Genomic DNA, 16537 nt, shown 5'->3' on the forward strand with positions numbered 1-16537 from the left:
TTGGATATTACTAACAATTAATTAGTAATGTACTTGGATATTACTAACAAGTAATTAGTAATGTGCTTGGATATTACCAACAATTAATTAGTAAAGTACTAGGATCTTAAAGTTTTATGTTGGAGAGGGCAAATATATAAGGCAAATTCAGGGATGTTCAGCAGAATCAGGTATGGCTGAGAGATATGATCACTGACAATGATAGGCATGCAACGTATATCACTGTTGTTCCACTGGCAGTCACATGTGTAGCACGTGTTGTTCAAAGATTTCAAAGATAGTCCAAGATCAGCAGGTCTTAAGACTATTTATGCCTTGCCAATACCCTTCCTCATTCAGCTTCTCCTTTCTGCATGACAGCCATACCAATCAATCCCAGAGTAAATCTGTGTCTGCCTATGCAGTTATTCATTTGATGTTGAAAGGAAAATAGCAGTCACACTGCTTAACATGCGGGGAGGGTTTCTTCCAGTCATTTAAGACATGTTGGGTTATAAATCTGTCACTCACCTTGGTGAAGTTTTAGGACTCTTCTTCTGGTATCGTATGAGATATTGGACTTGTGAAGATACAGAATGTCCAGAACAACTGGATATCTAATAGCATGTGAGACTGAAAGATCCCCTTAAAACTCCATAAGACACTGAATAATGGGCTAGCATATCTAGTTTCTCTTGGTAGCTGAGATACATTAGTTTTGAGATCTTTCTGGTTAGGAATCTTTGGGGTTTTTCTAATTGTTTGATGTGTTTGGTGACATACATCCCAAAGTGGGTATTGCACTTGATAACTGATCTGATCAATGCTGAGTATAAGGGAGTGATTTCTTTTTCAGACTTTGATTTTTCTTTCTTTCCTTCTTTCTTTACATTAATTCCTTTTGATATTCCTTTAGCAACTATCTATGTGAAATAAAAGGACATCCTGACAAGTCTTGTTGCATGATAGTGAAAACAGAGGGGGTTGATAACCTAAGTTCCTAGTTCCCTGACTATATTTTAACTCTGTAGTGGGGAAGGTTTGTCTACCAAAAGTGAAGATACTACACCTTTTGGTTTAAGTCTGTTTTTACTAAACTAAGAGTTTACACTGGAGAATGAATTCTGGACGGTTTGGGTACCAAAGGGTGATTAACAGCGACTTGTAGTTTCCAGTCATCTACAAACGTCATTAGTCAGTGGTCTTATCTCTGTGCTTGGAAATTTGAGAAGTAATGCTGAAAATGAGAGGTCCCAACAATGAGCCCTGACGGATCTCTCTGGTCACTTTCATACTTTCTGATGTGTCACCTGCTGGACACAGTGTCTGAGTTCTGTTTTTCTGCCAGATTGCTATCCATCTTACCACATATGGGTCAATTTTTAAAGCATTTAGCTTCTGTATGATGCCAGCATGTGGAATGTCATTGAAGACCTTAGGCAGATCAAGATACATCATTTTGTTGCAATGCCTGTGTAGAAAAATATAGCTGGCATTAGTCTACATGTAGTTGCATACTGTTGAGGCATATATGACAATTTTTCTGCTTGAGACCATATCTAAACTTGTTCCAGTCTCAGCATTACTGTAATGTGTAGCTTGAATAACTTTTAAAATGTTGTAGTCATCAGGTTATGTTGCTACAGCAGATCATAGGATCATAGGAAGTTACTAGGCTATTGACCCTGAGGCCCTTACAAGCCTAGTCAAGAATTTAGCCCATGTTCTAACAAGTCAGCACTTGCTACCCCTATCCAGCAGGGACACAGTTGGAATCCCAGGTGTGTATTTTCTGTTCCCCATGCAGTTATCCAGGCTGCACTTAAAAGAAGTTAATGGGGTACTCTGCTTGACGCAGAGAGGGAGTCTATTCCACGGAAGGGGGAGTCTCTGGGACACAAATCTGTCCTGCTAACAATTCCTATTAATGTCACAGACCAGGTTGAAGTTACGTGTGTGGGGTACTTCAGTGGAGCTTGATTTGAGATATGCAGCAGTATTATCAGGACGGAGACGGAGATTACTTTGTATGCAAGACAGAGGTCATCTGTCAGGAATCTGTATGAGATTGAGATGAGGGACAAGGCCCTTAGCCTATCTGTATAGGTTAGATGTTTGAGGCCCTGGATTATCCTGGTGAGGAACCTCTGTAGTCTCTCCAGCTGCTGCATGTGTTTTGTGATGTAAATGCTGAAAGGGGCATTGTACTCAATAATGATTTTTATAAGGGATGAATATAGGGATGTTATGACCACCTTGTCCCTAGATGAAATACCCTTTCTAATGCGGTCGGCCCTGTAGAAAGCTTTCCATACAATGAAGGCAATATGGTGATCAAAAGTCAGTTTGCTATCAACCTGACTTCCCAAGTCCCTCATGACTGCTTGCATGCTTAAGACTTTTTATTAATGTGATAACTTGTGGGGACATCACTCTCTCCAAATGGGATGATGATGATTTATTTGGCATTCAGTTTCAGGTCATGTTTCTGGCACCAGACATTTGTTTGGTTGATACTCTCTTGGAGGATGTCCACATCACTAGGGGAACTGATGACAGCACCCAGCTTGCAGATATCTGCAAACCTGGTCATCCATAACCCACTGGTTTTGGCCTGCATCTCAGAAAAGTATATCTCAAACAACAGAGGCACCAAGACCAATCCCTGGGGTACACCTCTTATTCCGGGTCTGCTGCTTGAGGTGGCTTCCCCTATTTTTCCTAGGTGGGTTCTGTCAGTGAGCCAGTTTGCTACCCATCTGGTAATAAATGGATTGATGATTATACCCAAGTGGGGAATAGTATCAAAAGCTTTGGTTAGGTCAAGGTAGGTGGTGAGGACTGTCTTCCCCTCATCCATGGCTTTGGTGAATCTCGCAAAGAAGTTGACCAAATTTAACAGGTATGATCTCTCCTGGACAAAACCAAACTGTGTGGGATCAGGTGTTTGGAGAATGCCAATGTCCTTGTTAATGAGGTCCATGATAATCTACTCCATGGCCTTGCAGATCAGGATAGTTAGGCTGATGGGTCCATAATTTCCTGGATTGGTGGATACACTACCTTTGTGCAAAGGGATGACAGTGGCTGAGATGAAGCTGGTACTCAGGCTTTGGTTGAATAGGGTGCCTAATGGTGCAGCAAGTTCCTGCCTGAGTTCACGTTGATGTTGCCTGGGATGTTATTGAGTCCAATGGAGGCTGTATTTTTTGCTTTTGAGAGGGCAGTGTTGACTTGCTCCCTAGAGATAAGGAGAGGGGGGCAGGTGCTAGGGATGTCCTGATTTACTGATGGGGGGGACAGAGGAGTGAAGTTTTCAGTGAACCTGCCTGCTATCTGTGGCGTCTGTGTATGTGGTGTCCTTGACCACCAGTTCTGAGCAGATTTGAGTGCTTCCTTTGAGATCGCGGACATATGTGAAGAAGGCCTTTCGATTGTCTTTAGAAGATGCGGCCAGTTTGGACTTGAAGTTTGTTTTGGAGGATTTCACTAATGCTCTTATTTGCTTGTTCAGGCTAAGGTGAATTACTTCTAATTAGGCACCTGCTCCTTCTTTGTCCTGGACAGCAGGTTTTTCCTTTTATTATAGACTTTATTTATTGTAGATGTCCACCAGACAGGTTAACTCTTCCTTGAGGAGGAGGATTTGTCTTGTCAGGTATTCCGGATTCTATGGAGCTATATAAATGCTCGTATAGTACTTTGTTGTAGGTTTGGACATACGTGCCAGTTCCTATGGAGGAGGAGGGGGCTGTGAAGCTGTTTTACCTTCCCTTGGGAGGTTGTAATCAGCTTTGGAGAAGTTTTTTTGTTTGAACCTAGCTGGGGGGGGGGGGGGGGTCAGAGGAGATGGTGACTTTGAAAATGACCACTTTGTGGTCGGATCTTACCAGGGAGGATGACACTGTAGGGATGCTACAATGGTTACTCATGTTGGTTAATACCAAGTCCAAGATATTTTCACCTCTTGTAGGTGTGTCAGTTAGCTGGTCAAAGGCATTTTTATGGACAAAATCAAGGAATCTCTGAGAATTTGTGTTTTGGCATGAGTAGTTTTTCCATTCTATGGTTGGATAGTTAAACTCGCCCAGGATCAGGGTAAAGGGTTGAATCTTGGTAGATTCAAAGAGGTCCCGATGGGTGGAGTGGGCATCTTGAGTCAATGTTGGGGGCCTATAGCTAGCTATGATTTGAATAGGAGTCTTGTCAGTGGTTAACTGCATCTGGATTGTCTCCTGTGTGTCGCACTGTTTGACCAGCCTGGAGGTGTGTATATCTTTTATATATATTGTGACTCCACCCCCTGTTACTTTGCTGCCCACAGTTGAGGTCTGAATGTATGATAGGATGAGTAATCTGGTAAGGCTGGGGTAATCTCTGCAGTTTTGAACCAGCTTTCTGTGACTGCACAAATGTCAGCATCTTCCAGGGTTAAGAATATTTGCAATGAGTGCAGTTTCGTGTTTAGACTCTTAGTGTTTAGCCGCATAACCTTTAATTTGCGTTTTGATGAATTTTTCATATTGGTAGTTTTGACTTCATGGCATTGCCTAAAAAGGCACTGTGGGTGAGGCAAGAGCTTTTGCCAGGAGCCTATGGCCCAAGGGAGACAGATGCAGGGCACCTCTAGCAAACCATCATGGTTTGTCCAGAGTGAACTTGTTTGCAGCAGTCAGGTATGTGCTGCCTTATTCAGCCATATCCATCTTCTGTGTCACCATGTCTGCTGTTATTCTGTATCATAGCTTCCTAGGTTCTTACCTTTGTTTAAGGCCTTTAAAATGTTTGACCAAGATGTCCCTTATAGGACCTTATGTATACCCATATAGTTGCCATTAATCTCTAGAGCACTATGGACTTGGAAACAACCTTTATATGCACACACACACACACACACACACACACACATACATATATATATATATATATATATATATATATATATATATATATATATAAAGTAGATATACATTTGGTATAGTCAGCTTTGACTGACAAGTGCTTTTGTTGAAAAAAGGAAAATCCAGTACATCTGATCAAAAATCAACAGCTCAAACATTACTGACTTTTTCTTTGCAAGATCATGGGACAGAAATGAATGTTTTTGTATTTTTTTATACATTTTGTAGATCAATGATTTTTGTATCATTTTGTTGATTCCATGAAATGCATATTCGTATAACACACACACACACACACACACATATATATATATATATATATATATATATATATATATATATATATATACACACACATATATATAGATAGATAGATATAAAGCTGCAGATTAAGATTTTTATTAGTGGCTAAATGGAGCTCTTTATAGTAAGGACATAATCCACTTCTTTTTTTCCTGTACTTTGTTTCATGATTTTGAGATTGTTGTTTAATCCTAAATTTTTTCATATGATTGTAGCAAATAAAGACATAAAATCAAATGCAGTGATTAAAGGTGCTATAAAATAATTAAGAGCTTTCACTTGTTTTCAGTATGTGCTTGTTTAAACTGTATACTGTGTTTTTCCCGTAAACAGCTTCATTTATTTTGGGTAGTTGCAACATGTGATGTTTGTAAAAACTGATGTGTTGTATATATGACTGAGCTAGGTTGTTATAGTTAATGTGACTAGATTATGGTCAAATATGACTAATGAGAGCATGAGGGTTAGGGAACAACAAACAGCATGTTAGTAACTCAACATTTAATATGATATTTTCCCTAGTGGATTTTTTCAAGTTGCTCTAACAGTGCACTTATCAAGACTAAAAATGTATTGTACATACTTTGCTAGGTGATGAAATCATCCTGGTCATTGTAGGATAATTGAAGTCCTTTATTATAAATGTAGTAGCTATGCTTACTAGTTTATAAAATTCAAAAAGGCAAACTTTATTGTGCTGCTGTTGGTTGAGGTTACTCGGTAATATCCAGTTAGATGGAGCTTGATTTTTGTTAATGGTTACCTAGATAACTGCCATCTTGCTTCTATTGAATATGTTTTTTTTTTTTTTTTATTTGAGGGAAAATGGACAGCCTTTCACAAGTTCCACGGGATCTGAGTGATTGCCCAGATGGTTATCTCTGGAATATAGGCAGTGTTTCATAGATCTTTGGACCAAGTTTTTACAGTAGTGCAAACCTGCATGCCTTCCAGGGTTAAGAAACAGCTAGGTTGGAGAATCTGTTTTTTCAGGTTTCTAGCATTAGCAGTCTTACTCTCAAATTGTTTAACTCTTCAGATATCCGTTTCAGATAAGTTTTATTTTGCTTAAAAAATCCCTTGGGAGGAAGAAAATCTTCTATTCAGAATACTTACTCCCCAACCAGATATGTGGTTGTTGAGTGTTGCACATTTTTACCTATGCAGATGCAAAATGCCCCCCCCCCCCATCTCAAATGTTAGCTATTTAGCTAGCTGCTATGCTGACTCCAGTATATTTTGGTCCTATCGTTTACTGTTTTAGTTAGGAGTGAAGCTTCACTTAATCATTTCCGAAAGAGGACTGGAAAGGGCAGTCATGTCATCAATGTGAAAGGGAAGTGAACAGGATAGTTGTGTCATCAATGTAATCCTATAATGGTCCAGGTCATTCACCTCTACAAGGCATCCACCAGCAACATACAGACAGTAGCATTTAGCAGTCCAGGGTCACTTCTTTGGCATGGCCTTACTGCTGCTTCACTATGTATTCCTGCATTCAGTGATGGTGCCTCTGCACAAAGACCCACATTATGGGCACTGCAATAACTTGTTTAACACTGTAGCCAATATGTGACACTGCTGTATAACACTTGTAGTATGACATATAATTCATTTGCTTGTCTACCTGTTCTACAGTGGTATTGCCATGCATGTCTGTTGTCAGAGCTTGGTGTACCTGGTTTCCACTTGTCCTTCTCATGACGTTTATTGTACACCATTCGTATGTCTCAGATTGTCAGGAAGATGAACATTAGCAAAGGAACTGGAAGGAGTCCTGCAGGAGAGGTTGTTGATCTATTTGAACTGGCTACTCAGCTCAATTGAGAGAAAGTCATTGAGCTACATCACCTGGTGCTGCATGTCATGTAGAGCACAGGTTATGATGATCATTTCCTGAGAGTCATGATTCATGCTGTCCATCAGATCCTGCAGTATGACAATGGCCTACAAGGTGACTTTGATCATTTTAAGAAAGACTTTATTACTGTATTCTCTGAACCTTCAAAATTCATATTTCACTGCCTTTGGTGCCTACCTATACAGGGCACTATATGCGGGAGCTTTGTTATCAAATAGGTCTGAACAGCTGCCCATCACTTGCTAAGGTGGCCATGGCACCTTTTGGTGGGTGAACAAACACCTTTCTTATCAGATTAACCTCCTACATTGCCTTATTTTTATTTCAGGTCAAACTCTACTGTCAAATAATTGCCACATAATTGTCACTATGATCAAGTGAAATGCTGGAACAGTTGTGCTAACAGCCACCCACCCGCATTCTGTGCCTGAACTACCACTCCCTCTTGTGTCACCTCCTCCTTCTGTTGCTGGAGGCTGTGCTGTTTAAATGTCTGTAGAGATATTGGCAAGTGCCAGGGAGGAGAATGACATGTGAAAGTCTAACTAGGGGCCACACATTATGCCCATTAGCTTGTGTGTGTGTGTTTGTGCGTGCACGTGCACGTGTGTGTCTTGCTCTCTCTCTTGGTCTCTCAGTCTCTCTATCTATATATGATTATTAAAACCAAATCATCACACAGCTGAACAATAAATATCAACTATGCATAGATCGATGACTGATACTACATGCAAGTACAATCGCAAATTCAATGGACTTAGACTTGTCCTTGCAATCACAAGAGAATACATGCATATGCACAAAACCAAAACAAAAAATGCATTTACAATGAGGCTTTGGTCTCTATATCCACCCAATATGGGGGGTTGCTAGCACATATGTTTATTAACTCCACAAAGGTCCACCAGCCTAAGTAAAACAAAAAAAAAAAAACATTCTTGAATGCAAGTCAGTTAGTGAGGTGTTCAACCAAATGGAGCTCCTCTTCAAAGAGACATGATCGTAAAAGACCTGGGTATTTATAAGGACAGCCTTTGCATTCAATCATCATGTTTCCCCCAAAGCCAGTAAATTCTTCTTTTGCCATGTTAATTTTAAAATGTATATCCTTAACATACCTCTTCACTGAGGATGCACAAACCAGTGCATTTCTTTGTGCCGGTACCAAGCCCCGATAAATGGGGAGGGTTGCGTCAGGAAGGGCATCCGGAGTAAAATTTTGCCAAATCATACATGCAGACAAAAGTACACATATACATACTGGAACAGTCAAGGCCCGGGTTAACAACGGCCACCACCAGTACTGTTGGCCAACAGGGTGCTGGTGGAAATTGGGCTACCGTTGGCCGAAGGAGGAGAAGAGGTGGAAGGCATGGCCGAAGGTAGGTAAAGGCTAGGACTGTGATAGTGAGGGTCGGAACTTTGAATATTGGCATTATGACTGGTATAGGGAGAGAGCTAGCAGATATGATGGACAGAAGGAAGGCTGGTATATTGTGTGTGCAAGAGACCAGATGGAAGGGAAGCAAGGCTAGGTGTAACGGAGGTGGGTTCAAATTGTTTTTTATCATGGTGTGGATGGGAGGAGAAATGGCGTAGGCATTTTCCAGAAGGAACAGTATGCTAAGAGTGTTTTGGTGTCAGATAGAGTGATGTTTATGAAGCTGGAAATTGATGGTGTAATGATGAATGTTGTTAGTGCATATGCTCCACAAGTTGAGTGTGCGATGGATGAGAAAGAAAAATTCTGGAGAGAGTTGGATGAAGTGGTGATGACTGTACCCAAGGGTGAGAGACTGGTGATTGGAGCAGATTTCAATGGGCATGTTGGTGAAGTGAACAGAGGGGATGAGGAAGTGATGGGTAGGTATGGTGTTAAGCAAAGGAATGCAGAAGGTCAGATGTTAGTGGATTTTGCAAAAAGGATGGGCATGGCTGTGTGGAATGCATATTTTAACAAGAGGGAGGAGCATAGGGTGACATACAAGAGTGGAGGAAGATGCACACAGGTAGATTATATCTTATGTAGAAGGGCCAGTCTGAAGGAGATTGGAGACTGTAAAGTGGTGGCAGGGGAAAGTATAGTTAGGCAGCATAGGATGGTGGTTTGTAGGATGACATTGGTGATCAAGAAGAGGAGGATGAGTGTGAGGGCAGCACCAAGGATCAAATGGTGGAAACTGAAAAATGGTAATTGTGAGGTGATGTTCAGGGAAGAGTTAAGACAGGCACTGGGTGGCAGTGAAGAGTTACCGAATAGCTGGGTAACTACAGCAGAGCTAGTAAGAGAGATGGCTAGAAAGGTGCTTGGTGTGACATCTGGAAAGAGGAAAGAGGACAAGAAGATCTGGTGGTGGAATGAAGATGTACAGGAGAGTATACAGAGAAAGAGGTTGGCGAAGAAGAAGTGGGATTGTCAGAGAGATGAAGAAAGTAGACAAGAGTATAAGGAGATGAGGTGCATGGCAAACACAGAGGTGGCGAAGGCTAAGGATAAGGCGTATGATGAGTTGTATAAAAGGTTGGACACTAAGGAGGGAGAAAAGGAACTGTACCAATTGGCTAGACAGAGGGACCGAACTAGTAAAGATGTGCAGCAGGTAAGGGTGATAAAGGATAATGAGGGAAATGTACTCACAAGCGAGGAGAGTGTGTTGAGCAGATGGAAATAGTACTTTGAGGGGCTGATGAATGAAGAGATTGAGAGGGAGAGAAGGTTGGATGATGTGCGGATAGTGAATCATGAAATGCAGTGGATTAGCAAGGAGGAAGTAAGGATAGCTATGAAAAGGATGAAGACCGTAAAGGCTGTTGGTCCAGATGACATACCTGTGGAAACATGGAGGTGTTTAGGTGAAATGGCAGTGGAGTTTTAACTAGATTTTTTAATGAAATCTTGGAAAGTGAAAGGATGCCGGAGGAATGGAGAAAAAGTGTTCTGGTACCGATTTTTAAGAATAAGAGTGATGCGCAGAGCTGTAGTAACTACAGAGGGATTAAATTGATCATTCACAGCATGAAGCTATGGGAAAGAGTAGTGGAAGCTAGGTTAAGAAGGGAGGTGATGATTAGTGATCAGCAGTATGGTTTCATGCCAGGAAAGAGCACTACAGATGCGATGTTTGCTTTGAGAGTGTTGATGGAGAAATACAGAGAAGGTCAGAAGGAGTTGCATTGTGTCTTTGTTGATTTAGAAAAAGCATATGACAGGGTGCCTAGAGAGGAGTTGTGATATTGAATGAGGAAGTGTGGAGTGTCAGAGAAGTATGTAAGAGTGGTACAGGATATGTATGAGGGTAGTGTGACAGTGGTCAGGTCTGCGGTGGGAGTGACAGATGCATTTAAGGTGGAGGTGGGATTAAATCAAAGATCAGCTCTGAGCCCTTTCTTATTTGTAATGGTGATGGACAGGTTGACAGACGAGATCAGACAGGAGTCCCAGTGGACTATGATGTTTGCAGATGACATTGGGATCTGTAGTGAGAGTAGGGAACAGGTGGAGGAGACCCTGGGGAGGTGGAGATATGCTCTAGAGAGAAGAGGAATGAAGGTCAGCAGGACTAAGACAGAATATATGTGTGTAAATGAGAGGGAGGACAGAGGAATGATGAGGATGCAGGGAGTAGAGGTAGCGAAGGTGGATGAGTTTAAATACTTGGGATCAACAGTTGAGAGTAATGGTGAGTGTGGAAGAGAGGTGAACAAGAGAGTACAGGCAGGATGGAGTGGGTGGAGAAGAGTGTCAGGAGTGATTTGTGACAGACAGGTACCCAGTAAGAGAGAAAGGGAAGGTCTACAAGAGGGTAGAGAGACCAGCTATGTTATATGGGTTGGAGACAGTGGCATTGACAAAAAGGCAGGAGTCAGAGCTTGACGTGGCAGAGTTGAAGATATTAAGATTTGCACTGGGTGTGACAAGGATGGACAAGATTAGGAATAAATATATTAGAGGGTCAGCCCGGGTTGGAGGATTTGGAGACAAAGCCAGAGAGGCAAGATTACGTTGGTTTGGACATGTGCTGAGGAGGGATGCAGAGTATATTGGGAAAAAGATGCTAAGGATGAAGCTGCCAGGTAACAGGAAAAGAGGAAGGCCTAAGATAAGGTTTATGGATGTGGTGAGAGAGTTCATGCAGGTGGTTGGTGTGACAGAGCAAAATGCAGAGGACAGGAAGAAATGGAAGCAGTTGATCTGCTGTGGCGACCCCTGACGGGAGCAGCCAAAAGAAGAAGAAGATCCTCAACATACCTCTTAACTGTCCAGATTTTTCTAGAATGTCCAGATTTTAGCCTCATATTTTTGGTCTGTTCCTCATAAAAATTGTTATTTTCTGGACTTTTGTGGCAAATTAGTGAGGACTAATTTCACTAAACAACGACGGGCAGTTGAGTTTCAGACCTCATATCCTTCAGTAAATGCATGGGTAACACAGGACATTTTGTTCTAGCAACTTTCTTAAGTTTATAAGAGCAATATTTAAAATTTTTCCTTCCATTATTTGTGGTTTTGTCCAATTTTTTGGGTTATGAGGTTGAAAGCTATGATCCTCAAGACTGCAAAAGGTCATCCTACCAGTGTACTCCTCCTTTATCTATACCTTCATCTAATACAATGCCACCTTTGACATGTAATTTCCAAATATATTAATCAACTTGAAAGGCCCCAAAGTAAGAAAAATCAAAGACCATAAATACTTATATTGCAATAGGTTAGTATGGTAGTCCTTATATTTGGTAACCTACATTGGGTGACCCAAGTGACTTATGTCTCATTTTTTCACACTATGAAAGACCTAATCCCCTTTGGTCTCCTATTTCTTTGCAAAACCAGTGACTCTGCAGACACCTATATTAGGAACCTAAATATACACTAACAAATAAACAGGACTCAGTGGGGACATAGGTTCCTGACTCAACATGTTCCTAGCTCCACAAATCAAACAAATTAATACTTTGATTACATTTACAGCTAGACTTGATTGGATAGGAGAACACAAGTTTATGCCAGGGCTATCATGCATGGCCCTACTTTATTTGAGAGGTGAGTTCTATTACGTACTCAAAAAGGGTGATGAGAACTTTTAAGTGTATCTGATTAAAGTCCTTGTGATTGTTTGTTTGTTTAGTATAGGTCCTGTGCTCCTATGTTTCTGTATGAACTTTAAATTCACAGTTGACCAACTTTTAAATGAAATTTACTATAACCATATGGTATACATATAGAAATATAGCTGTGCATATACCTATCTATATCTATATCTATATGTATATCTATATCTATATCTATATATCTATGGATAATAAACAGATATATAGCTAGATCTCTCTGTATATATATATATATATATATATATATATATATATATATATATATATATATATATATATATATATATATACATGTAAATTTAGAGATAGATAGATATATAGATGTGTATGAGTGCCATAAGTTTGCATGTGTGTTTGTAAACACAGACCATAGCTACTCTATTTTAGCACCTGAACTCTAGGAATTGCTTCTTCTCACCCTAAATATTTATCCTTCTACACCATTTTCAGAACACAGATCAAAATGCATCGTAACAAAAAGGTCCAGTTCAAGTGTTCCTTTCAGGCCACATTACCTAACCTCACAGATCCTTTTAAGAGATGTCTCAGCCTTACTGTATACCCTGTCTTTTTTTGACACTTCAAGAGGTTGCTTTACCCATCACATTCCCACTCTCCATTTTCTGCCATGTGCGTAACTTGTTACAATGTTTATCTTGTATTGTATCTCTGTTATATGTATATTTGCAAACATTTATGTACTCCTTGACTGTGTATGTATTTTGTCACAGCATTGTATATAGCCCTTGCTTTACTCATCATATTAATTATTGACTTGTTCACTTGTTACTCCATTCCTTTTGCTCTGTATTATCTGTATCTCCTTGAACAGGTGCAGTAAGTTTTCTGCCCCTCTAAAATATATAACAAGTAGGTTCATAGGTTCATAGGTAAGTACTAGGCTATCTGCCTGAGGGCATTTATAAGCCTAGCCAGAGTGTGTCAGCTTTCGCCGCCCCATTGATTAATTAACTGAGCCTCTGTCAAGAAGAGCCAATGAAGTGATTCCAGGGGTATATTTTCTGTTCCACTCGTCAAGGTTTCTCTTGAACAGTTAGTGAGGGACTCTGCCTAATGTAGTTAAGAATTTTGTTCCAAAGCATGGGGAGGCTCTGTGACAGGAATCTATCCCTCCAGCATGTTCTATTTATTGTTGTGGTGAGGTTTAGCTCACTAGAGCGAGTGGCTCGCAGTGACTTGGATTTCTATAGGTGGAGTATGTACATCAATTCTGAGTTGGACATGGCTTTGTAAGTCAAGCAGAGATCACCTCTGAGTAAGCAATATGCGACTGAGTGCAGCTGGAGTTTTTCGAGTTGGGCTGCATAGGACATATGTTTGAGGCCAGTAATCCTCTTGGTGAGGTACTTTTGTGGACTTTCCAGCTGTTGGAAGTGTCTTGTGAGGTACATCCCAAATGGGGCATTGTACTCTATGATGGGTCTGATGAGTGACGAGTAGTGGGGCACTATAACCTCTTTATTTCTAGATGTGAACCCTTTAGTAATTAGATGGGCTACATAGAAAGATTTCCTAACTACTTTGGCAATATGATTGTCAAAGGAGAGATTACAATCTACCTGGGTCCCCAGATCTCTTATTACCTCTTCTGTATTAAGGGGGCTGCCACCTATGTGGTAATTCATGGGTGTTTTGTTTTTCCCAAACGGGATGTCTATGCATTTTTTTGGCATTTAGCTTGAGACTATGACTTTGACACCAGGTGTCTGTCTCAGTAAGGCCCCTTTGGAGAATGTCCGTGTCAGCCAGAGAGTCAATTACAGCTCCCAGTTTGCAGTCATCAGCAAACTTGGTTAGCCATAGTCCTCCTGTGTTTGCCTGTACTTCTGAGAAGTATATGCCGAACAGTAGAGGTCCCAGGACCGAGCCTTGTGGGACACCACTTGTGACTAGTTTAGAGTCGGACCTGGAGCCCGCTATTCTTACCATGTGAGTTCTGTCTGTAAGCCAGTTGGCAGCCCATTTCGTGACATAGGAGTTTATGTTCAGACTGGTGAGTTTTTCTATAATTCCCGAGTGGGGAATGGTGTCAAAAGCCTTGGCAAGGTCAAGGTAGGCTATGTGAACTACCTTCCCCTCACCTATGGCCTTGGTGACTGTCTCGAAGAAGTCAACCAGGTTTAATAGGCATGATCTGCCCTTAACAAAGCCGAACTGGGTCGGGTCAAGTGTTTGGAAGTTCACAATGTCTTTGTTAATGAGTTCCATGATGATGCACTCCATAGCCTTGCAGACCAGGCTAGTCAGGCTTAAGGGGCGATAGTTACCAGGGTCAGTTGTGAGCCCTCCTTTGTGGAGCGGAATAACCATTGCTGTGTGCCATTCTATGGGCATGTAGCCTCTGAAGAGGCTGAGGTTAAACAGTGTGTTTAGGTGGGGGGTTAGTTCATTCTGTAGTTCGTGCAAGACGCAGCCTGGGACACCATCTGGCCCCATTTAACGCTGTGCTTTTGGCTTTTGAAAGGGCTGTTTTCACCTGTGCGTCTGTGATTTCCAGGACACTACACTTTTCCGTTATTGTTGTGGGCCCTTTTAGGGGTGAGAGGGAGGTGAAGTTTGCACTGAATCTATCTGCCAGGATGGTGGCAATATCAGTCGGTTCAGTATATTTTGTGCTATTTTGCACTAGCTCAGAGCATATCTGAGAGTTGCCACTTAGATTCTTGACATAGCTAAAGAAGGCTTTGTGGTTATCTTTCGAATCCTTGGCTATTTTTCTTTCAAAGTTAGCCTTGGAGGATTTTATGAGGGACCTTAGTTTCTTACTGATACTGAACAGGGATGTCTTTCCTTCTTGGGATTTGCTTTTTTTCTGAACTAGTTTTCTCCTTATATTGTATAGCTTGTTTATGGCAGGGGTCCAACAGCCTGGTTTCCTTCTCTTAGGGGAGTGAATCTTGGTTTTGCTAGGGATGACATTATCCATGCATCCTTGTAGGTACTCATAGAGTGCATTTGTGAAGGTTCCTGCATCTTGGACACTGTTATCCTTTGGCGTGGGGGCTGTGAAACTTACCATCTCTGTCTTAAGTAAGGTGAAGTTTGCTATAGAAAAGGTTTTCACTGTGGTTTCCTTGGTTGGAGGTGGTGGTGTGGTGTGGACATCCAAAGTGATTAGTTTATGGTCTGATCTACCAGTGACGGGTGGAACAACTCTCTCCCATGCTGGTGATGACCAAGTCCAATATGTTTTCACCTCTGGTAGGAAAGTTTACCAGCTGATCCAGGGCATTTGAGTTGATAAATTCCAGGAAGCGCTGGACCTGGGAGTTTGTGTATGAGTTGTTTTCCCAGTTAACGGTAGTATAATTGAAATCACTCAATATCAGGGTGTTCGGTAGGACTTTCACATTTTCCAGTGTCTCCAGAAAGGTAGAGTGGTGGTCCTGGGTCATGTAGGGTGATCTGTAGCAGGCCGCAATTTGCATTGCAGATTTGCCTGATGTTAGTTGCACATGGATGATCTCGGAGGTATCATGCTGCGCCACTAATCTGGAGGTGTAGGTATCCTTGATGAATATAGATACACCCCCTCCTTTTGTGTTTTCGTCCATGTTCTGTGGCCGAAATGTGTGGTAGGAGTTAGCCTGGTAGTGCTGGGGTCCTCTGTGGAGCCTTGAACCAGGTTTCAGTTACTGCACAGATGTTGACGTTCTCCATACTGAGGAGTGCTTCGAGTGTGTGCATTTTGACATTTAAACTTCTGGCGTTGAGTAGCATAACCCTCACTTTTTTATTTGTGCTGTTTACGGAGGTGGGTTTGCCTTTTGAGCCATGCCTAAAAAAGGCACTATGGGGGCAGCAAGAGCCTTGGCCAGTATTCTAAAGCCTAGGGATGACAGGTGCAAGCCATCTCTTGCCACCCAATGAGGCTTGTCGAGTATGTCGTCCCAGGCTGACAGACACTGGATCCCCTTTGAATGATACCAGAAGCTTAACCAATTGTTGAAATTGATCATTTTTTCTTTATACTGCGGTATCATTCTTGGTGAGGGCAGGATGCTACTCAGGGTCAGGGTCATTCCCGCCTGGGCTACATGATCAGAGAGTAAGTAAATTAAGTAAATACATTTTTGAATATCTGTGTTCTGAAAATGGTGTAGAAGGAAAAATATTTACGGTGAGAATAAGCAATTCCCAGAGTTCAAATTTAATAAATAAAGTAAAGTAAATAAATGTTTTGTTTTTGAGTCCATCTGACTCAATCACATTTGTTCAAAAAGTGATGCTGAGGACAAAATACTACCTAGAAAAAAATGGTCAAATCAGATTATATATGTCAATTTCTTTGTTTGTTCATACCTGAAGGAAAATAAAGTGCATGCAACACATTTGTGTGGGGTTCTGTCTCATCATATCCTTA

The 16537-nt window shown here is 41.3% G+C and overlaps 1 protein-coding gene across 1 annotated transcript in view; it reads left to right on the forward strand.

The window, feature by feature from the left end:
* Positions 1 to 16537, forward strand: part of TRHDE (thyrotropin releasing hormone degrading enzyme) — a 5519112-nt gene that overhangs the window by 3287463 nt on the left and 2215112 nt on the right. The gene's annotated exons all lie outside the window — the stretch shown is intronic.

Source organism: Protopterus annectens, chromosome 11.part0 (genome assembly GCF_019279795.1).
Source record: "Protopterus annectens isolate FY-2018-M chromosome 11.part0, PAN1.0, whole genome shotgun sequence".
Taxonomy (NCBI): Eukaryota; Metazoa; Chordata; order Ceratodontiformes; family Protopteridae; genus Protopterus; species Protopterus annectens.